Source organism: Leiobunum rupestre, chromosome 2 (genome assembly GCF_980474605.1).
Source record: "Leiobunum rupestre chromosome 2, qqLeiRupe1.1.hap1, whole genome shotgun sequence".
In the NCBI taxonomy this organism is placed as follows: Eukaryota; Metazoa; Arthropoda; class Arachnida; order Opiliones; family Sclerosomatidae; genus Leiobunum; species Leiobunum rupestre.
In genome coordinates, this window is record NC_143385.1 from 86,663,923 (window position 1) to 86,687,948 (window position 24,026).

Genomic DNA, 24,026 nt, shown 5'->3' on the forward strand with positions numbered 1-24,026 from the left:
TACGGATAGACAGTTCATTATTTGATGAGAGTTTCACTTTGCAATTTGGTTTTAGAATAGAAAATATTGGAAGCAACGCTTAAATCGTCTGAACATAGTTATTCTTCCTAAATATAAATAAATACCTTCTTGTCATCAAACATTTTCAATATAACGTCGTCGAAAAAGTAGTTTTAATTTTGTCTTTACATTTTAGACGAAACTTTCGCAGAGTCAATTAGTGACTTGTGAAGCCAACTACCGGTTGCCGGTTAAATTGCGTAGGAGAGTGGTGGCAAGTCCTATAACAGTGGTTCTCAATTTTGGACACCTCTTGGAAACCCATTTGGCTTTCTAATTGATCGTGGAACACTAGATTGAAAAATAAGTTTGGTATTTATTTGTTTTCTAAATCTATCATAGCACAGCTCAAAATCTGGTTAAAGAAGAATTCCACCGAGTTCTTCAGTTTCCCTTTTTCATAAATACTTGTCGAGGTTAACGGTAATAGTGAATGTAGGGAGCTGTTGGCTCGAGTGGCATAAAGTGCTGGGCCACCACCCTCCTACGCATTGTAATCAGGCCACCTGTTTAAGGCATTACAAGTCGCTAGATCACTTGCGCCTAAAGTGGTGCCTTGGGTATTAGCCTAGCTGATTATATATCTTGTGGAGCCCCTAGAAATTTAATTGGAGCCCCATTCGAGATTCGAGAATCACTTGCGAACATGGGACGCGAGCCGACAGCTCCCTACACTCACTAATACCGTTTACCTCAGCAAGTTTTTGTTAATACATTCTTTCTACAATCCTGTTTAAGGATTCTAATAAAATTTTAGCCTGTAGCACAGCTTTCTACAAAAAGATTCAGAAGTAGGATAATACTGGGCAACATAAAAAAATATTCCACCAACGTAGAAATAAATTACGCTAGTTTGAGAAGTAGGTCTAGTCTAGTCATTAGTCCGAGAGCTCTGGTCTCAATTTGTGTGTCATAAGCTACGAATGAAACAAAAACCGAATAAATCTTATTCCAAGCCCTTCTGTTTCACGAGACAACTAAGGGCCGTTATCTCACAGTATAGGTCTTTGGCTTTATTTGTTTCTCAGATAGCCTAAAACTAGAAACCTTTGTTTGAAATATCTGAGCCGCACATTTTTATTTTTCTCAACAACGGCCTCATTATTTTTCTTTATCACTTTCCGAATCATAACGGAAGTGGCTTAACTTCACTTAAAGCTTAGGCTTAAAAACAAACAGGCGCGTTCGTTATCACGGAAAAACGAGATCGGTCGATAAGCGGAGAGTGTGGAATAAATTGTGAGAAAGAGATCAGCCTTAATTTGACACTTTAAAACTGATGCTTTTGGAAATAAATCGAAAAAGAATTTTCTCATGAATTTGTTACTTTTTTACTTTGTGGGCTCTTGATCACGGTACTTACAATAATTAATATTAAAATGTGTTAAAGTTAGGAGCAACAAACACAAGGAGAACGCAGCTATCCTTTAAACACGCTAACGAAGGGTTGTGTACGAATTTCATTGGACGAGCGTCACGAGCCTTTACGATGAACGTTTTACGGGCGGGGGGTGGAGACAATTTCCGAATTTTTCCCTTCCAACGGCAGCAGGTGCTAAAGCGTCTAGCCAATGAAAAACGTACGCAAGAAAATCGACTTTTGACGGGTTGCGTACCCCTTGTGTGGGGTGTTGTGTTTGTTGCTCCTAGGTTAATGCAAGTGATGGCCGCAAAGACAACCTCTCAAATGCTTTTACGTATTATACCAAAAAAAAACCCCCGTATAGTATCGCCCCCTGTCGTAGCAGCAGAGCGAAGAATTTTAATTTAAGCAGCCCACGAGAATCTCCGGTGATTTGCCCGTTTAGACGACGAAGAAAATTACTCGGCTCTCTTTCAAAAATACTGAATTTTCTACAATCTTAGTTGATAAACTTTTCATTCATTGAGTTCTGAATTAATATTAAAGGCTGGCGCGTTTCCATATTATAGTTCAAAGAAAAATTCAAACCGGGTTTTAAAACCGAGTAGCAATTCTCACATCCTAAAGGTACACCCAGAGATAGGTCAAAAAGTTGCTTAAATGTTTTGAACCCTATTCTATGTTACCTCTCAAGAACACCAAAGTTCTAATAACGCGTAAACTGCAAAGTTAGGGTTCTTGTATTTTTTGTTACACTAACGTCGTAAGGGCTACAAATGAAAATTAAGGTGGTAATTTACTTGGTAAAATAGGTTTTTTCCTTAGCAAATGTGTTTTTTTTACATATTATTGAATTACAGTGCTGCCGTGCTCTTATTAAACGTAGAAGCGGATATTTTTAGGAACGATGACACTGTAGATAGTTACGTCACTTTATATTTCATTTATAAATTTAGATTCAAACTAATTTTGAATAAATAATCAATTTTTACCGACATTATATTTTACATAGTGTTATCTTTTGGACATTTCTACCTTTTTGCGCGTTTAAGTAGTTTTTGGGTACCCTATTTAATAATTTATAACTTTATTTTACTATTTATCAATTCAATTTCAATTGCTCTAAGCCATAAAAATAGGTCTTTCTTTATGAATTTGATTAATCCAAAATTAAAATATATTTGTCATTGTACATACAGTGTTCATTATTCCGAGTTACCATTTCTAATCTCATCTTTATTTTAGTTGTCTTAATCTTAAGATCAACCGTTGAATTTTATTTGTTAATGTATCTTGGGGTGCCATGTGTACTTTTATTTTGCATGAGTCTACATAAGAACGAGTCTTTTAGAAGTTGCTAATAAGCCTAACTGATATTGGAGTAAAACGGAAAAGTCTAATTTTTAAAAATATGTATTCAACCTTATTATAAAATTTATTAATATTTAATTATTTATTTGTTGTTAATTGTAACGATAGCCGTTTAAAATCCATTGTGCATTGAAATTAGGTTTCGATTCTATTTATTAAGCCAAAGTTGACGTTTTACCTTAAAAACGTTTTCAAACATTTTGTGTCTGTCTGTCTGTCTGTCTGTCTGTCTGTCTGTCTGTCTCACAAATAGGTTTGCACACCCTTTGCATGACACCTCAATGTACAATTGTCCTCAATGTACCAAATAAGCTAATACCCAAGGCACCACCTTAGGTGCAAGTCATCTAGCGACTTTGAAAGCCTTTATCCCAGCCTCTCAGGTGGCCGGGTTAAGCTGCCTAGGAGGGTGGTGGAAAGCCCTTCATGCCCCTATGGTTTTGTTCGCAGTACACCGAAGAATATTATTTATTTTCATGATTTTCGTAAATCCGCAATTTAATATAAAGTAATGAAGAATTTCGTTGGTAAACGTCAATAGAATACGCGATCATCAGAATGAATGAACGCAAATAAGAACCTGGGAATGCAGCTTAATCATCTTGATTTTAGGTCTAGAACGCCATCTCGGGAAAAGAGTACGAAACGTTATTCATAAGAACATTTAGGAATTATTTATTATAAATATATTAATTACCTCTCCGAGGGGACTATGTCCCTTAGGAGGGGTTTTACAATCATCGTGTCTGTGTGTGTGTCTGTCTGTCTGTGTGTGTGTGTTTGTGTCTGTCTGGGTGTGTGTGTGTGTGTGTGTGTCTGTCTGTCTGTGTGTGTGTGTGTGTGTGTGTGTGTGTCTATATTCTGCGAACGCGTTACCGGGGCCAAGTCCAAATCGCCTTACCGGAGCAAAGTCGAAAAACCGTTTTTGCAGAACTTCAAAGGTTGGCAAAACCACCGTCTGACGGTAAGCGTTAACGGTTGGTGCGGCTTGGTGAGGTACTTTTTTTCCTTAACGCTCTCCGTCGTGACGGTTTCAACTTAGTTTCATTGGAAATGTTATTATTGTAATGTTTATGTGTAGTGCGCTAATGTTGAGTTTGCGTTATGGCGGATGTGGGTGATGATTTTGTTGTGTATGCGTTTTGTATGTATGGGTATACTGACTTTTGGGACGGACTGAGTGCAGAGGGTTACCATAAACGTCTCAACGTGCAAATGGCAGGGTTTCCACCAATTGTTTAGGGTATTCGTCTTAGTAACAATTTTGCGATCGCATCGGGCGGTATTCGAACCCGAGCCCTCCTGCATGACAGGCGAGTGTTCTACCACAGAACCACCAATACATGTTACGGTTCAAAGAAAATTATAAGCTCAGCTTAAGCGGAATCGTTTATTTCAAATTAACAGAGCATTAAATTTCAGTTTTTAAAATAGAACGAAATTTCGTGTTCCATTTAAATTATTGCATCGAATGTAACGTCTTCTCTGTTGATTAAAAAAAAAGTGCCGCCCAGTATTCGAACCCGAGCCCTTCTATATGACAGGCGAATGTTCTACAACAGAACCACCGATGCATATAACGTTTTTTAGAAAATTATAAACTCACATTAGCAGAAGAGTATATTAATGGTTTTTAAAGTCTACATTTTTACTTATGAAATTTAAAAGGTCACAACGTCCACTGGAAGTCTACGAGTCGTCCACTACTAGTGGTCGAATATAGCTATTCTACGGTATCTTCATCAAAGGCGAGTGTTGAAATAATATGAGCGTTTAAGTTGCGGAAAGTATTTCGTAAGCGAGAAAAATACAAATACCCTGTGTAGATATTTCTTTCATTAAAATTTGCTTCGTATTATATTCAACTGATAAACTTGTACTGTAAAAATGGGGTTAAATTCAATTGTGCATGGTTTTAGTACGTCTAACTCACTGTTGTAACTAATTAATTTATAATATTCTGAATAAATTAAAATCGGTTGTTTCGTCTCAATTATTTTAATCATAATTAAAATTTATACCAAGAGGGATAGAACCAGGATTACGTTTTTAGTAAATAACTCTGAAATGCGGAAATATATCTCTAATGGTCATCTCGAGAATTTAATACCACTAGGGACAATTCTTCCGAGGAGACGTATATGTTGGCAAGCTTGCCAACTTGTTTTATAAATACGTTATTTTTACCTCTCCGAGGGTACTTTGTACCCTGGAGGGGTATTACCATCATCGTGTCCATCTGTGGGTCTGTCTGTCTGTCTGTCTGTCCTGCGAACGCGTTCGCATTTTCCGTGCAAAGGTTAATAATCATTGCGTACGCAGTTTCTCGAAATCTCTGCGTTCGCAGTTTCTCGAAGGGTTGGCAAAACCACCGTGTGACGGTGAGCGTTAACGGTTTATTTTGCGGTTTGGTTTGGATGGTGTTTTTTCGCTCACCGTCGTGACGGTTTGGTGTATTACGTTTTTGTAATGCTTATGCGTAGGTTGTGAATGTTGAGTTCGTGTTATGACGGTTGTGAGTGTTGAGTTTGTTGTGTTTGTGTTTTGATGGTTGTGTATGTTGAGTTCGTGTTATGTCGGTTGTGGGTGTAGAGATTGTGGTGTGTCTGTGTTATGATGGTTGTGGATGTTGAGTCTGTTGTGTTTGTACGGGCGTTTTTTCTCCAACTTCTTCTTAATGACTTTGGGACGGACCGAGTGCTGAGTGTAATGCTACCTCTCAACGTCCAATGGCAGGGTTTCCACCAATTGTACACGGTATTCGTCTTAGTATCAATTTGCGATTTACTCTAACCACTTTATAAATATTATATTTAATTAAATATCTGAGTATTTTACTTTATTTGATCATGTTCAGGAATTGAACTCGGGTCACATCGTTACAGTGCAGATAGTTTACCGCCGAGCCATTGACTTCCTTTAGTAATATAAGAAGTAAAGAAACCATTATGATAAGGCGGGTTTTTTACCTTTTAATAACGCTTAGAAAAAGGATAATTATTCAAAACTCCCGCGGAAACTATATAAAAGTAATAATATAGCGAGACCGTGTGGAGAACTATCAATCAAACCGGGTAAAAAATATAATCTCTTCAATTTCTCGAACTTTAGTCAAATCTTGACGGGAATAAAAAACATCAAATAAACGTATATAAAGCCGTTGCCGTCAATATGGAAGATTAGTCTTTCTTAGTTCTTGGCGGTCAGACGAACTACTACAGGGCGGGGTCCTGGTGTCGGTCAAAACAGAGAGAATTTAGATAGGGAGCGGAAAGTGGGGGTTGAATTGTCGCTCTTAAAACCACGTGATCGAAATAACAGGCCAGGTCGGTTTCCGGTATGATGCTTTTGTAACCTCCCTAAAGAGGCGGAGTTAAACGATCGACGATAGAAGCACCAAATTTGAAATTCGGCTCTCTGGCCTAAGCAAACTTAAACAGCCATGTGTTTCATCTTAAAAGGTAATTATTTTGTTTCTCAATTTAAAATATTTCGTAATGCTTTTTTTATGATACTATTTATTTAGGTGCTGTATACCATTGTCTACAGTATACTTTCAAGAAGCTAAATGAACCAAAATTATTTATGGATGCATTTGTAAATACTAGAGGAAAATGCTTAGTCCGGGACATATCAGTATGAAACCAAAGAAGCCCTCAAAGCTAATTAAGCGTTACGAAAGGGTTTTATGGAAAAGTCCAAAGAGTCTGCGAAACTAATCTCTCCAAAGAAAAAGCCTGTAGAGGAAAATATTGGAAAGAAACAAATCGCAGGAAGAAAAGCTTGAATCTCCTCTGAAGAAAAACAAATTAAGTAAAGGATCTCCAACTAAGGAAGAAATTCCCACCGTTCACATTCCAGAAATTAAAACAAATAACAGCTCAAGCTCTTCTCAGAGTACAATTTAAATTGACGATAATTCAATGTATAATTTTTTAAATAGAGACCCAGATTTGGAACTTTACAACAATTTTTACCTTCATCATGAAATTTCCCACTACAATATGTATTCCTAATAAATTTTCTTATTCATAATGAGTGAAGAATCAGAATAGTGTTACAACGGAAAGATTAAGTGATATTTCTAGTGATATAAATTTTTTTCAATTTGTGTTATGTAAAGATTAATTTAGGCTAATTTTGTTTACATAATCAAATTTGTATTGTAAAACGACCTGAAAAAGAACGCATTATTTTGTTTCACAAAAGATCAATATTATATATTTTTATTTTCAAAACAGATGTTTCAAGTTGAATTGAAATAAAATTATGTAACCAATTTTTTGAAAATTCTGGAATTGCCATTAACCGCTTCTATGACTAGTCAAGGTAAGGCTTTAAGTTTATCCATGCTGGCTTCAAACAACCCAATGAAAGGATTACTGTTTCGACCACACGAGCATTGCTGCCTCCCAAAGTATTGCTCAAGAGGATCTTCATATAAGTGCTGCATCAACACTTATTTTGCACCTTTACTAAAAAGGAAATTAACGGCTGTAATTGAGAAAAAAAGAATCTTACTATCACTAAAATAATAAATGTTTATTATAGCTGTACCAATCATTCATAGACCCTCAATTGTTGCTGCGCTTAAAAACATTTTGTTCCTTTCGCTGTTGGCAAAATCTCCCAATCTTCTAAATATTTCATGAAGTCTTTTTCTAGCCACTAAAATTAAAGAATGACATTTATTTTCTTGAAGCATCCAGAAAATGGTTTCATTTACCTCCAAGTTCAAACGTTCATTGTTTTCATTTTCATAGAGAAACATCCGATAAGTAGTCTTCTCAACCACATTGCCTGAACCCACCGTTGACATTTTTCGGTCTCCTTTTTTGCTGATGGAAACTATATGAAAAAGACTCCAAGGTCTCTGTCTATTAGCCGAGTTTTGATTGGAACTACAATACCCATATTTGCAGACAATTCGCTCATTTTGCTGAGGCTTTTTTTAAGCCTTGGATAGTTTAATAAATATTTAACTCGCCTATAAGATACAAACATTTAATAATGTTATTAAAATTGGAAAAAGTTGATATATTTAAACGCAATGAATATTTTCCTTTAGAAAATAAACCTTCCAAATCGTAAGCAAATTTGAATATATTTCAGAGAAAATTTAAATTCGCTCGCTCGATAGAATGCAGAATGATGAAAATGATCAAACGTTCTTTATACCGCTGCCAGATGGCGCTGCAGTTATACGCGTAAAATCAAAAGAAAAGCAACCAATAAGAATCTAGGAGAAAACGGAGTTGACACGTGACAGGAAGTTAACCTGGCCAGATAATCTCGACGCGACCGTGTGTTTGGGCGACATCCCTTTTTGTACTGTTAAAGGTAGGAGCTGCCGCTCCCTATCTAAATTCTCTCTGGTCAAAAGTTATGAGGTAACTTTGCGGTTTTAATTAGTATGTTCGGTCTTCGGTCAAGGAAAGAGTTAAAGTGTGTTTCGCGTTTGGAACGTGAGCGAATGGACTTAAGTGTATGAACAGTGCGTGTTTAAGACTGAAAGTGTTAAAGTAATTGCGAACTAACTCAAGTCAGCTGTAAGATAAAATTGATTGTTTTTTTGAATTGGAATAACCTAATTATACCCTTGAAATTATCAACTCAACCTGTGAGGCTAATTAAGTAGATTGGAAGATATTAGTAGCTCTCAGCTCTCAGCTGTTAATTAAGACAAGAGTTTATAGTAAGGTAGTTTGAATTTAGTTAAAATTACTCAGTATAATTTATGATATTTACTTAAGTGTAAGTGTGTTTGGTTTATTTTTCATTCACGATGAACTAAGACAAATCTAGTCTTGGACACTTGAGTACCAGTTCTGCACAATTACGTAGGAGGGATATATATTGTTGGGTTATTGATGAAAGTTAAATCCAGAACGTTACATAGACTGTTCTGAATAAAAATAAACATTTATAATTTTGCATAATTCTGGTTGCCATTTTATTTCTAATCACTCGCCCACAACATTAAAGTTCTGGGAATCCCAAATCAACTAAATTTTCGATATAACGGCGACGGGAAATTATTCTCGTAAATTTATCGCGCGGCCTTAGGGAATATTCTTTTAACAAAATTTCGATAAACTATCGTTTAATTAAAATTATAAACCAAACAGCGAACGGTCGTTATAATACCCTCTGTAGCTATTTCTTTCATTAAAATTTGCTTTGTATTATATTCAACTGACAAACTTGTACTGTAAAAAGGGTGTAATTCAATTGTGTATTGTTATAGTATGTCTAACTCACTGTTGTAACTACTTAACTTATGATATTCTGAATAAATTAAAATTGGTCGTTTCGTCTCAATTATTCTAATTATAATTAAATTTTATACCGGGCGGGATAGAACTGGGATAACATTTTTAACAAATAACTCTAAATTGCGGAGATATATCTCTAAGGGTTATCTCGAGAAATTAATAACATTAGGGATAATTCTTCCGAGGAGAGGTATATTTTTGCTTGCCAACTTGTTTATATTAATATATTGCATTTTAGTTTATTTCATTCATATTATTTTGTTGTTTATTATTATTAAAAAGTTATCGTTCTAAATTTAACATTATCATTATAATATTTTCCCAAAATTAAATTTAAAAGTAATTTGAAAGGTCAAAATTCGGCATTTGTTAAAATTTTCGGTATGAAACTTATGTCTTAACGGAAAAATTACATGTTAATGTAAACCGAGTCAATTCCAAGTTCTCCCTTACGTAAATCGCTTCTTGGCGACGATATAAAACGCTTTAAGATTTTGAAATCGAGACGCATAGATAAAATATATTAATTGCTTGTTATTTAAGTGTTATATTTGCAAATTGTTCCTTTGTTTCTCTAAATTTTGCTTTGTTTCTTACGCTGGGCGAATTACGTGGATAACTCAACAGCTACATGTAGTACTGAAATATTTAAAGACTAAACCCGAGTTATTCAACTTTAGGAATATCAGCATGAATGTATTTATTTATAGTCAGGGAGAATGAATATGCCGAGACTATCGATGGACACGTTGAGCCCCTAACCCCGTCACGCTAATGCGGGGGGGGGGGGGAGGAAAAAGGAGGCGGTCTTATTTTTTGCGTCCTCGTAGCAGCGGTAATCGCGTCGAAAAACGTTTAAGAACCAATGAGATTGCAGTATTATTTGATTTTATTAAAGCGGAGGAGCATACCGGGGGGCCCAACGGGTGGAATTGGAGAAACGCTAAAAATAATATCGACATATTCATTCTCCCTGAGTATAAATAAATACATTCTTGATATCAGTAATATAATGCTGATTGGTTAGCAGTGCCCTCTTTAGAAGCCCGTGGTCAAAATTCGCTACCTGAGGGCATTTCCATTATTAGATTATCATTGTTATTATGCTAGATTTCGAACTTAAAACTGGTTTTTCTCAAATGGGGGTTTTCAAACTTGCTTGACTCTTGCTCTAAGTTAGCGAAACTAAAAAAATGGTGGCTTTGATAAATTATGAGAGAAATTTAATAAAATTTATTAATTTTTATAATTTAACAATAAAAAATATTTTGAGTAAATATTTATATAAAATTAAGGCTACATTCACCAATGTAAATAACCTAGATGGCGTTCCCTACAATAAAGCTCAACTAGTAGGAATAGGGGAAAGCAAGTCTGACTAATGAGCGACATTCGAGAACGTCCGAACTCTAACCTGCTAAAGTAAAATAACCCTGTCTAAACTTTGTTTTATTAATCCTCGTTTTATAGGCCTGAAAAGCCGGGTTGGCAAAAAGCCGCCTTGTTTAGAAAAAATCCAGACCAGTGGTTTTAATCGGCTATAATCGGTTTTTTTCGGTTATAACCGGCTAAAATATAAACAGTACCTTTTACTTATGTAAGTAGAAATTGTCTGCAGTTATTGTCGTAAATAAGAAACTAAACAAGTAAAGCGAAATAACATTATATAAAATAACTGAATTATTTTGATTTCCTCGGGAAATTCCCCCTAGTTTTGGTGTATGACCGACAGAAACGAGGCAATGAACTTTGGAACTTTAAACCTACCGAAAAACTGGTAATAGTAAACCGGTTTCTAAATATGAAACAAAAAATAAACAAAATTTCTAAATAAAAACTATTAATTTACTAAAATATTCATATTGTAATTTTTTTTAAAAAATCCACAAAAATCTGGATTTTTTCAAGTCGCTATAACCGGTTTTATCCAGGTGGCTATAGCCGGTATGGCTGGTTCTATGCCAACCCTGCTGAAAAGGGGTTTTATATATATAAATTTTCCAATTTAATGACATATAGTTAGATAAATGAAATTTTAAGTTTAAAAGTTAAGTCATACATAGGTCTAACGTAAACTCCGTGAAATAAAAACTACGCGCAACAAATTATTTCTCCATCTTGTTTGCGTAGAGAGTGTCAAACGTTTTCGTAATTTGAAATGACCAAAAGCTGGAAGAAGGATTTTAGCATCTTTAATCAAAACTTACGATTAAAAGGTAAATACACAAAACTTGGCGTTTCAATGAAGGACGTGCCGTTGCCATGAAAACAGAGGAAAACTAATTTCTCTATAGTTGCAAATATTACGAAACTATGTCAAGAACCACCCGAGGTTTTCTCTCAAACCGAAACCCTCCATTGTTTAAGAAAAAAGGAAATAATGGTCAATAAGTGGATTCCTAATTCCATTTATCTTACTATTATTAAAATAGAATGTAACATATTTGGGAAAACTAAATATTTTTCATGTTAAATTTTTTAGATAATTAATTTGTAATGTAACATTTTTCAAAAAATTAATATGTAATGTTACATTTCTAAGAAAATAAAAATATAATGTTGCAATTTTGAGAAAATCAAAATAAAATGTTGCAACTTTGAGAAAATCAAAATATAATATTGCAATTTTGAGAAAATCAAATATAATGTTGCAATATTTGAGAAAATCAAAATATAATGTTGAAATTATGAGAAAAACAAAATACAATGTTGCAATTTTGAGAAAATCAAAATATAATGTTGCAATTTTGAGAAAATCAAAATATAATGTTGCAATATTTGAGAAAATCAAAATATAATGTTGCAATTTTGAGAAAATCAAAATATAATGTTGCAATTTTGAGAAAATCAAAAAATTATGTTGCAATTTTGAGAAATTCAAAATATAATGTTGCAATTTTGAGAAAATCAAAATGTAATGTTGCAATTTTGAGAAAATCAAAAAATAATGTTGCAAATTTGAGAAAATTAAAATAATAATAAACGTGTTTTAATTTTTGGTTTGCACTTCTCAGTTTTATAATAGTTTTACTGATATCGGCAGTTTCTAAGGAAAACAACAATTTCGACACAGTACTTATGAGCTGCAAAAGGGTGAAACTGGTCTATTGTTAGAATCTCTGACTGAAATTTTGACTTCGGTGCTCATTACGAAATAAATATAATTTTGAATTTTTTCTATAGAAAAGAATTTCTATCTATTGCTTTATTAGCTTTATGAATAAGTTTCAAAACTAGTCACATGAACGAAAAATAATGTTTTATAATTTGGCATATGAACTAATTCACATGTTTCAAGCTAGAGTACATGAACACGTAAATATATTTTAAATGGAAACATAATGACGCTTTTACATAAAAATCATTTAACGTGTTACGAAGGTTGCATAGCTAATCATTAGTTTGACTTAAAAACGATTGTTTTAAACATGTTAATAATTGTGTTGCATTGCATTAAAGTGTTTAGGAACACATTTTTTTCTTTGTGTAGGTAGCACGAGTTATTTATCTATGTGGATCGAATCTCGAGTTCTCTGACTAACAAAATATTTTGTTTATCATATCCTAACTGATGCTTCATTATAGCTACAATTAAATATTCAAATATTAATTTATATACACTTTAACAGGATCAGTACAGTCGACCCATCCTTGTCAACCAAACAGGTTTTTCTCGTTCATTCTGTGAGACCAATCGCCTGTAGATTTAAACATTGCTGTTTATTCAAAGTAGAAGTGTATGTTATTATTATTGACGATGGTCGAAATACTGCGTTTCTTTAAATTTGTAATTTAAGTACGAAAAAATATAAATTAAAATAATATTTTGTTAACATTCTTTTTCAAGTTTGTAGTCCATATTAACACCAAGCAATAACTTTTTCTAAACTTCAATATTACTTCAGAGTTATTACTTTATCTGACGTATGCCGAAAACTTCCTATCTTTGGCAGTGGTCACAGGTAACATTAATTTCGAGTATAGGAAATAAAAGATTGTACTGTTTCCAACTATCGAAAGTATTTTACTAAACAGTGCCAGAATTCGGTTTAAAATTATATAAAATTTCGTGTTCATTTTCAGCAATAAAAGAGGAGCTTTTAAAGGATCTAAATGTGCCTGGTACAAATGAAAGGGTTGTCACTCGTTCACAGATTGTAGCTCGTTAGGCCTCCCAAATTCCAATTAGCAACCCTAAAATGTTTCTTTAAGGCCGTCAATTTATAAATATCCACTTTTTTTAAAATCATATCAAATTTTATTGCTGTTAGTATAATAAAATTTTTTGTTAGATATCCTACTTTGTGAAGAATATGAAATGTTTTATGAGCTAAATTATCAGAGACTCCGAAACTTTAACAAGTACCTTCCTTAAAAAGCAACTGTCGGCTCTATCATTGCCACCTGTATTATTAAAAGGCCCCTGTTATTAGAGATGGCCATGAATCTATCCGAATCTTCGAAAAAAATGACTTTCGTGGAGAGCGTGGAGACATCTATTAATGGGAACTGAAGCTAAAATTCAAAATAGAGAAACAATAACGTCGCCAGAGAGCCATTATAGAGTATTATATTTAGACCACTTTTACTCTACTTAGTGAACTTTAACCTAAATTATATATCCCTTATAAAATATATTGTAAATAATTACTATAATTGAAGTTATTGACAAATTTACAAACGAGCCAATCAACGCGAAGCATACTTTTATGTCCCGCCTTTGGGGTCAAAATGTAGCTTCAGCATCTTGTTTAGATTTCGACGCTAGCGACATTGTGTTGAAAAAAGGGCTACTTCACCTAGAGCCGACACTTGCTTTAACGTGGTAATCATTTATAACACTTCTTAATAACAAATCTTTTATATAAATTATCAGACACTCGTTTCGCTCGTTCACACAAAACATGTCTTCCTTGCAGCCAGCGTAAGAATTCCTTCGAATGAGGCGTTCCAAGAAAGTATCTCAGTATTCAAATTAAATATGGCCTAGTTGAGGTAAAATAAAAACTTACAGATTTCACTTGCCACCCTTATTGAATAATTATGATGTTTAATTAATTGTTAACCATTTTCCCTGTTCTATTCGCAGATGGCGCATCATTAGTGAAATATCTTGTCCCAGATATTGGAACCAACCGCTGTTTCTCAATACGCTCTAATCGGTCTAGTACGTTAGCTACTTATGAAACAGGGAAATTTAGGTCAGCGATTTTAAATAAATTATAATATATCGTTTTATCAAAATCGCTTACAACCAAAATTAAAGATTTCATTGAGAATCCGAAGATTTAATTCCAACAAACGTGCATTTTTGTTAATTGCTTATTTTGGTTTCAAAAGAAACTATTGCAACCTACGGCCAACTTGTCTTCTTTCAAGCCATCAAAACTTGGGGGGAAATAACCGTACTTTGACCGAACCAATTGTATTCTTAGTTTTTTCAAAATGCTCTTCAACTTTCTCATTGGCCCTTTTTGTCTGCGACCTACCAGTGAAAAATAAATTTTCTAAAACGCACAAAAACGCGTTGTACATAGCCTGAAAATTTCACAATTTTCCGTCACGTCGTTATTGAGAAAACACTTCCATCGATCAATTTAATTAATCCTGTATATGAAGCTATTTCATTTATTAAGAAGTACATGTAAAAATATAAAATAATGTGATATGATATTTGAATATAATATGAATTGGGAATGTATAAAGGCACGTCCCGAATTGCTTAAACCGGCCATGATCTGATTCCAGGGTACGAACTGATCCACTTTCTGTTGGATTTAGGTTTAGTGGAGCCCCATTACACAATACCGTATGACAGCTATTTAGTAGAGTAAAATATATATAATTATGTATATTTTTTGTGATGAAATTTGTCAGAGGTTCTGACAATTGAAGCGCAAAACAGAGCAGCAGAGAAATGCGAACCTAAAGGTTTAAGTTCGTGTGATAGGTAAAAAAGGACTTTGTAAACAAATCGAGGTAACCAGCGTAAAAATATAAACATAAACAGAATTTAAAGTCCCTGCTGCTTGGTTTTGCGCTTGTTGCAGCCTACTTCCAGGGGCTAGTAGGCCACACTTTAAAGATCTCTGGCGCTTTTTTAACTCATCGTAGGAAAATGGGAAATAAGCAGGCATACTTCTCAACTCACCCCCTACAATTCCTTCAAATGTTTGCATAACCTTTTGAAACACCCTGTATAGGCTGTAAAAATGAAACACTTATACTATTAGAGGTGTATAAGTACTTATTTTGTTGAGTGAACGATGATTTTATTAAGTTAATTTTGATTAGATGGAAGGGTGTTGTAGTATTGAGGACGTGGGATGTTTCATTTCTGGTACTGTGGTGGTCACCTGTGAATAGGCGCTTAAATAAACCCCTCTCTGACTGTATTTCCCCCGTGTAGAAAAATGATGGCCGATCTTAACATAGAAAATTCTCAGCTTTGGCAGTATAAAGATAAACCATAGAAAAACCGGTTATATATCCGGTCGCAGCAGCACAAAGTCTATAATCGGCTATGAGTGATCTTTTATTTAAAAGACTTTTGTTCTTTTCTGGATAAATGAGACAAACAGGAATCCATTACACGAACTTCAAAGTATGTATTCCGCGCACAATCAGGGTACGAGTTTTAAGTAACATTAGGTGTCTTTAAGAATCCAGTTCCATCAGGTTACGTTAAGAACAGGCCCGTTTATGAGGGGGGGGGGGGGGTTCTCAGCGGAAAATTTTCGGGAAAATGACCGAGGCTTTTTATCCGTGAAAGTTTTCGTATTTTTCGAAAAAAATAATTATTTCCTTGATTAGTCTAATACTGTTTGCAAATTTAAATAAAGCGGCAATTTCGCCTCATTTTTTCGAGTATTAAGTAAAACTAAACCTCTAAACTAGCTTTAAACTGATTAACAATGTAACACTATTAATGTTTTGTAATATGTTTACTGTTATTAGACATTTTATATCGATAAAAAGTTAAAAACATAAAAAACCCTTCCAAAGTAATTTATGTTTAAATTTTTGATTTTTTCGAATTGCGGAAAATTTTCCGGAAATTTTTCCGCATTTTGCTTTTCCGGAAGATTAAGAATTCTACAATGAAACGTTATTAAATGCCAAATCATATAATCTAAGTAGCCCTTTCAAATATTGATTGCATGGTTTCAAGTCCTTCATGTTTTGACGCAAACTATTAAAATTCTTATTGCACGAAAACACATCTGCATTACAGGGAATTACACTAAATAAGTTCGACAGCTCACACATAAAAATTAAGTTCATTGACCTGTTTACTCTTTATCATAGGAAAGAGAACACGAAAGCACATAGTTACGGTACAGCTATATTTCAATAAAAGTACGTTTATATCGCAAAGCAGGCAAAAAATGCATTAAAACCTGAAATTTACTATGTGCAATTACGTTTGAAGTAAGAACGCACGTGGAATATGTAAATGTAGAGGCCATTACGGGGTAAGTAATATTAAACTTTAATCCAACGATTGTATTTTGTATTATTATATAAATCTGTAATTACAGTTTTAAAATGAATAAATAATAATTAATTAGTAATGATTTGCTGTGTCCAAAAATAATACGTCGAATTGGCATAATATATTTTCAAGACTATTTATTTTATTTAATGGGGAAATTATAAACACTTCTAATGTCTAAGGCCGCAAAGTTTTGCGGGTTAACCCAAAGAATTAGAGACTTAATACGTATTTTCATATATAATTAGTTTCAACCATGTGATTCAGATTTGATAGGCTACTACCGTTATTTTATAAAAATTATTTTTTCATTCGAATCTTCATTTGAGAAAACCTTTTATCAAATATTATTACGAAGCAAAATTTAACAGTTTACGATAAAAAAAATTGACACAATTACTTATGTGACAATGAAATTTTGTTTTTTAATTCAGGATTTTAAAATAAGCTACAAGTTGCTGCTTCGAAAAACCAAGAATTAAAATGAAGAAATAAAAAAAAAATTCGGAAACATTTCATAATTCCTTCGACGTTTATTAGGCTTTGTATATGACTAGCTACATTGTTGAACCAAAGAGTATAATTTTAAAAATATTAAAATAAAGTTAAAATTAAAAATATTACAATAAAGTTAAAATTAAAAATATTACAATAAAGTTAAAATTAAAAACATTAAAATAAAGTTAAAATTAAAAATATTACAATAAAGTTAAAATTAAAAATATTACAATAAAGTTAAAATTAAAAACATTAAAATAAAGTTAAAATTAAAAACATTACAATAAAGTTAAAATAAAAAATATTACAATAAAGTTAAAATCAAAAATATTGAAATAAAATGAAAATGAAAAATATTAAAATTAAATTAAAATTAAAAACATTACAATGAAGCTAAAATTAAAAATATTACAATAAAGTTAAAATTAAAAACATTAGAATGAAGCTAAAATTAAAAATATTACAATAAAGTTAAAATTAAAAATATTACAATAAAGTTAAAATTAAAAATATTACATTAAAACAAATATTACAAATATTAAAAAAGAGTTAAAAATTAAAATATTACATTAAAGGATTTAACAAATTATAAAAAAGAGTTAAAATTAAAAATATTACATTAAAGCAAATATTACAAATATTAAAAAAAGAGTTAAAATTAAAAATATTACAAAAAAGTTAAAATAGAAAATATTACAATAAATTAAAAATTAAATTTTTTAAAATTAAATTAAAATTAAAAACATTACAATCAACCTAAAATTAAACACATTACAAAAAAATAAAATTAAAAATATTACATTAAAGCATAAATTACAAATTTTAAAAAAGACTTAAAATTAAAAATATTACAATAAAGTTAAAATAAAATAAATTAAGTTAAAAAATATATAAATAAAGTTGAAATTAAAAATATTACAATAAAATTAAAATTAAAAAAATTAAATTGAAATTAAAAATATTAAAATTAAATTGAAATTAAAACATTATAAGAAAGTTAAAATTTTTGAAATTTTACATTAAAACCAAAATTACAAATTTTACAATATATTAAGTAATAAAACTTATATTAAAGTTAAAAATGAAATATAACAATGAAGTTGAAATTAAAAAAATGTACTTAAGGTAAAATATAAAATATGATATTCAAGTAAAATTAAAAATATGATATTCAAGTAAATTAAAAGTATGATATGCAAGTAAAATTAAAAATATGATATTCAAGTAAAATTAAAAATATGATATTCAAGTAAAACTAAAAATATGATATTCAAGTAAAACTAAAAATATGATATTCAAGTAAAACTAGAAATATGATATTCAAGTAAAACTTAAAATATTATACTCAAGTTACAATTATAAAATATTATACTCAAGTTACAATTATAAAATATTATACTAAAGTTGCAATTATAAAATATTATACTCAAGTTACAATTATAAAATATTATACTCAAGTTACAATTATAAAATATTATACTCAAGTTGGAATTATAAAATATTATACTCAAGTTACAATTATAAAATATTATACTCAAGTTACAATTATAAAATATTATACTCAAGTTGCAATTATAAAATATTATACTCAAGTTACAATTATAAAATATTATACTCAAGTTACAATTGCAAAATATTATAATTAAGTTAAAATGTTGTAAAGCACTTTTTGCGTTTTCCGTGTAGACGAATTATATTATAAATGAAGTGTCCACAATATTTCTTTGGATATATTTAGCCTAGAGGATCTTTTCTTTTGGGACAATTCGTTTGATTAAGTGCGCGAGTCTCGTTTTGAAACATCATAAATATAGTTGCATCCCGGTATTCAGAGCGGCCATAAAATCTAGAACAAGCTACTCGTACACATAAAAATATTCTTTCTTTATTAGAGCAGGTGTTTCGCACTCAGTCAACAAAATTGAGTGTACAGGCGTTGCGTCAACTTGATGAAGGACCGCTGCATCATTTGATAGTTTCCCTCCAAATATTATGGCCATCTGCAATTCTTTACGCTTTAGAAGGTCTAAAGCTTTGCTGAATTTTCTCCCCAACTTAAATATACACAAATAATGACTGAATATTTTAAAAGTTCAAAATTTAAAAATATGTACCTTTATCTATCATAATTTACCAATATTTACCGTTATCTATCATAATTTACCATTATTTACCTTGATCTATCATAATTTACCAATATTTACCTTTATCTATAATAATTAGGGTGGTTAAAAAAAATGCAAATATCGAAATGTTTTGGTGCACATGGATTTTCCTGTTCATTTTGATGAGAACATGACCCACGAAAAATTTTAAGTAAATTCGTTAATATTTAGGACTGCCTCAACGAGGTAAAGTTTTACCACTATGAACTAACCCATTTATAAGCAAAAATCAGTTTTGTCACTCATTTACTTTACTTGAACGAAAAATTTAATATTAATTACTTATTTAAGTTTTTACAAGGTTTATTATAGAAATAAGTACCGGTACACCATAAAATATTTGACAGAAAGCCCCACTAAACCAGGTCATAACTGCTGAAAATCACAAGTTAGGACCTGGTTTTGTGGGGATTTCTGCCAATTATTTTATTGTGTACCAGTACTTATTACTATAATAAACCCTGTGTAAACTTAAGTAAGTAATAAATAGTAAATATTTCGTTCAGTTAAAGTATTTGAGTGACATAATTTTTTTTTGCTTATAAATGGGTTTGTTTATAATGGTAAAACTTTAGCTGGTTGAGCCAGTCCTAAATATTAATGAATTTACGTAAAATTGTTCCTGGGTCATTTTCCGACCAAAATGAACAAGAAAATCAATGTGCACCAAAACATTTCGATATTTGCATCCAATTTTTACCTTCCTCTATCATAATTTACCAATATTTACCTTTTTTATCATAATTTACCAATATTTACCGTTATCAATCATAATTTACCAATATTTACCTTGATCTATCATAATTTTTCAATATTTACCTTTATCTATCATAATTTACCAATATTTACTTTAATATTTCGTTATTTACCAATATTTACCTTCCTCTATCATAATTTATTAAATATTCACCGTTATCTATAATAATTTACCAATATTTACCTTTTTTTATCATAATTTACCAATATTTACCTTTCTATCATAATTTACCAATATTTACCTTCCTCTATCATAATTTACCAATATTTACCGTTATCTATCATAATTTAGCAATATTTACCTTTTTTATCATAATTTACCAATATATACCTTTCTATCATAATTTACTAATATTTACCTTTATCTATGATAATTATTGATAATTTGCCATTGCTTACGATTATTAACCATTGTTTAATATTTACCTTTTTACCATTGGTTACCAATATTTACTTTTTTCACTGTTGACCAATATTTACAATTATGTACAATTGCTTACCAATATATACCTTTCTATCATAATTTACTAATATTTACCTTTATCTATGATAATTATTGATAATTTGCCATTGCTTACGATTATTAACCATTGTTTAATATTTACCTTTTTACCATTGGTTACCAATATTTACTTTTTTCACTGTTGACCAATATTTACAATTATGTACAATTGCTTACCAATATTTACAATTATGTACAATTGTTTACCAATATTTACAATTATGTTCAATTGTTTACCAATATTTACAATTATGTAAATTGTTTACCAATATTTACAATTATGTACAATTGTTTACCAATATTTACAATTATGTATAATTGTTTACCAATATTTACAATTATTTACCATTGTTTACTAATTTTTTGAATTATATACCATTGTTTACCAATATTTACAATAATGTACCATTGTTTACCAATATTTACAATTGTTTACCCATGTTTACAATTATTTACCATTTGATACCAATTTTTACAATTAAGTAAAATTGTTTACCAATGTTTACAATTATTTACCATTTTATACCAATTTTTACAATTATGTACCATTGTTTACCAATATTTCCAATTTTTTCCATTGTTTACCAATATTTACAATTATTTACCGTTGTTTACAATTTTTTTTAAATATTTACGATTGTTTTCCATATTTTACTATTATTTACCATTGTTTACCAATTTTTACAATTGTTTACGATTGTTTACCAATTTCTACAATTCTTTAGCATTATTTACCAATGGTATGCACACTTTTCAAAAAGTGATAATTTTGATCACTGGTTTAATTTTTTTCTACGTAACTTAACATGTTGTTTTTCCTTTGTGAGATTGGGTGCCGAGTTTTGAGTTATGAGATCGTTTTTGTGGGCGATCTCAATGAAAAATTGCGTCACTAGTACGAGCTCGCTCTTCTAACTAGAAAATAAAGATCTGTGGATATTAGTTAATGATAAATATCATCAATTTTAGTAGCCTTAGAGCCTGTTGCAAAAGTTTGTTTGTCTAGGATTGGCCAATATGACTTCTATGGTCAAATCGTCGCCCAGCACACTTTTGCAACAGGCCCTAACACTGAATTAGAGTATAAGCTTTAATTTTAGGCCAAAACAATAATAAACGTAGTCTTGTAGGTTCGATGTAGGTATCACTCCGCGTGCCAAAGCCAAATGTACACTACGTATGGCCATTTTACTAATGTATTGACTATATTTTTCTCAATAAAATAGTTTTAGAGAATCACTATAGAGAATGTTTTAAGTGCTTCGCCAAAATTGCTGGATTTATCAAAACAAAAATGAAAAATTATTTGTTTTTAACGCATTATTAATTAATAATAATAATAATAATAATAATAATAATAATCAGCTAAGCTAATACCCAAGGCACCACCTTAGGCCCAAGTCATCAAGCGACTTTTGAAGCCATTAATTCAGGTGGCCGGGTAACAATGCGTAGGAGGGTGGTGACAAGCCCTGCATGCCACGCGTACGAGCCAACAGCTCCCTACACTAACTATTACCGTTAACCCCAACAAGTTTTTAGGGAAGGGGAAACCAAAGATCTCACGTGGTGCTCGGTTTTATTTATAAAATATTATGGGAACAGTTATTAAAATAACAGAACTATAGTTGCTACTTTGGATACATTTTACTACCCATCTTATTAATGTTTAATGTAAATTAAGGCTCCCGTACTACTTCATTAGGCAGTCACGAAGGGACAAGATTTTCCCTAGTTGGTCCTTCTTTGTCTGCGATATTTAAAATTCCAAATTTAGGGCAACTAGCAGACGAAATTACAAAAAATGTGTTTGCTCTGGCTGTCAAAAATCGTTTGTCCAATGGTTTGGACATAAGGCACTAACATTTAACTACTAAAATAAATGCTCTGACTACTAAAATTACTCGAAATCTGGGAGCTCACTAGTCAATTTTACTAATGAAAAATTTACCTAAATATTCATAAATAATGCCGAATATGGCGTATCATAAATTCATCATTCATCAATCCCATTGTAATTAAAAAAATCACAACATACTTGTAGAGCTTTATAAAATCAAGACTCCAGGGAACGCACAAGTTCTGATTCAGAATCGCTATCTCAAATTAATGCGTCATTTGATGATATTAATGGTCGGGGACGGTTAATCATTATCCATGTTTAAATTGATTTTTTTCGGGAAAAAATGTAAGCAAAGAAATTTGCCGGTTAATATTTCGGAAAATGATTAAATAACAGGTACTATTCGTAAAATTTTAGCTTATTATCGGAAAAAACATCGTTTTTCCGATTAATTTTACAAATTTATCAAACAATTAATCGGATAATACATAAATATAAATTACTTGATCAAAACGTTTTACGAATAATTCTGAGAGCTTTATCTTTTGAATAAAAGTTAACCATACCCGACCTCTACATATTATCAATGAACATATTTAAAACTAGTCAAAGACTCTAAGTCGTGAAAAAATTCTGATTTGCCAAAGTCATGTAACTCAAGTGATAATAATTTCCTATTTTAATTCTGACGGGTTTTTATACCCCATTTTTACCCCCACTAATCACACTGACTACTAAGAAAAATATCTTTCTGTCTATCTTTGTTTGAGTCGCCTTAGAGAGATCGTGGAGGCCGTATTGGCGGAATACAATTTTCTATTTCAGGACGCGTAGTCTTCATTTCCCTAGATAAAAATAGCTTAATTTTGTAACTAAAATATTAGAAACTCGGTTTATAAGTGTGTAACTCATAAAATATCTAAAATATACATAAAGCATATTAATAATAATAATAATTTCACACCACCTTCTGAGGTAAGACATATGGAATCGTATTAACAAATAAACATAATAACAATAAGTTGCCCAAGTTACTGGGTGTATAGATTAATATAGGGTGATTTAAAATATGTCTAAAATTTAAATTTGATATGCAAAATGTACTTAACACATCAAGTAGATTGTGCGTACTCAAATGTTCGTGACATCTTGTTTATACTGTTTGCGCTCTTTAACTGATATGTTTCTTGCTTTATAGTACTTATGTTAGAAGTGACAAGCATCCAAATATTTTTTATTTCATTTTCGCCTGAAAACATTTATCGCTAAAATTCCCGGGAAATATATGTAAATCGAGAATTAATTAGGGAAATGGGAAATAAAGTGAACCATGAATTTCGCGCAAAACTAACAATTCAAATTTTCTAAGAAACGTTATTCACGTTCTTCGTAATTTTAATTTTAATCTGCCGATTTTAATAATTGATTCGGCGAAAAATAGGGTTTTTCTATACAGTGATTAAGAGATAATATTAATTCTTAGACGGCCAAACTCGCCCACTGGCATAACTCATTTTCTAAGCTAATAGAATTTTTAAAAAGAATCCGTATATATGGGTAAATAAATAAGGTTATTAACCCGGTGAATCTGCCATTTATGTTCCGGTGTAAATGACACTGCACGCGGCAAAACCGTTCGTTGGCATCGGAGCAATGAACTACGTTTGGTTTGGGATTGCGTTCTTTAAAACATGCAGT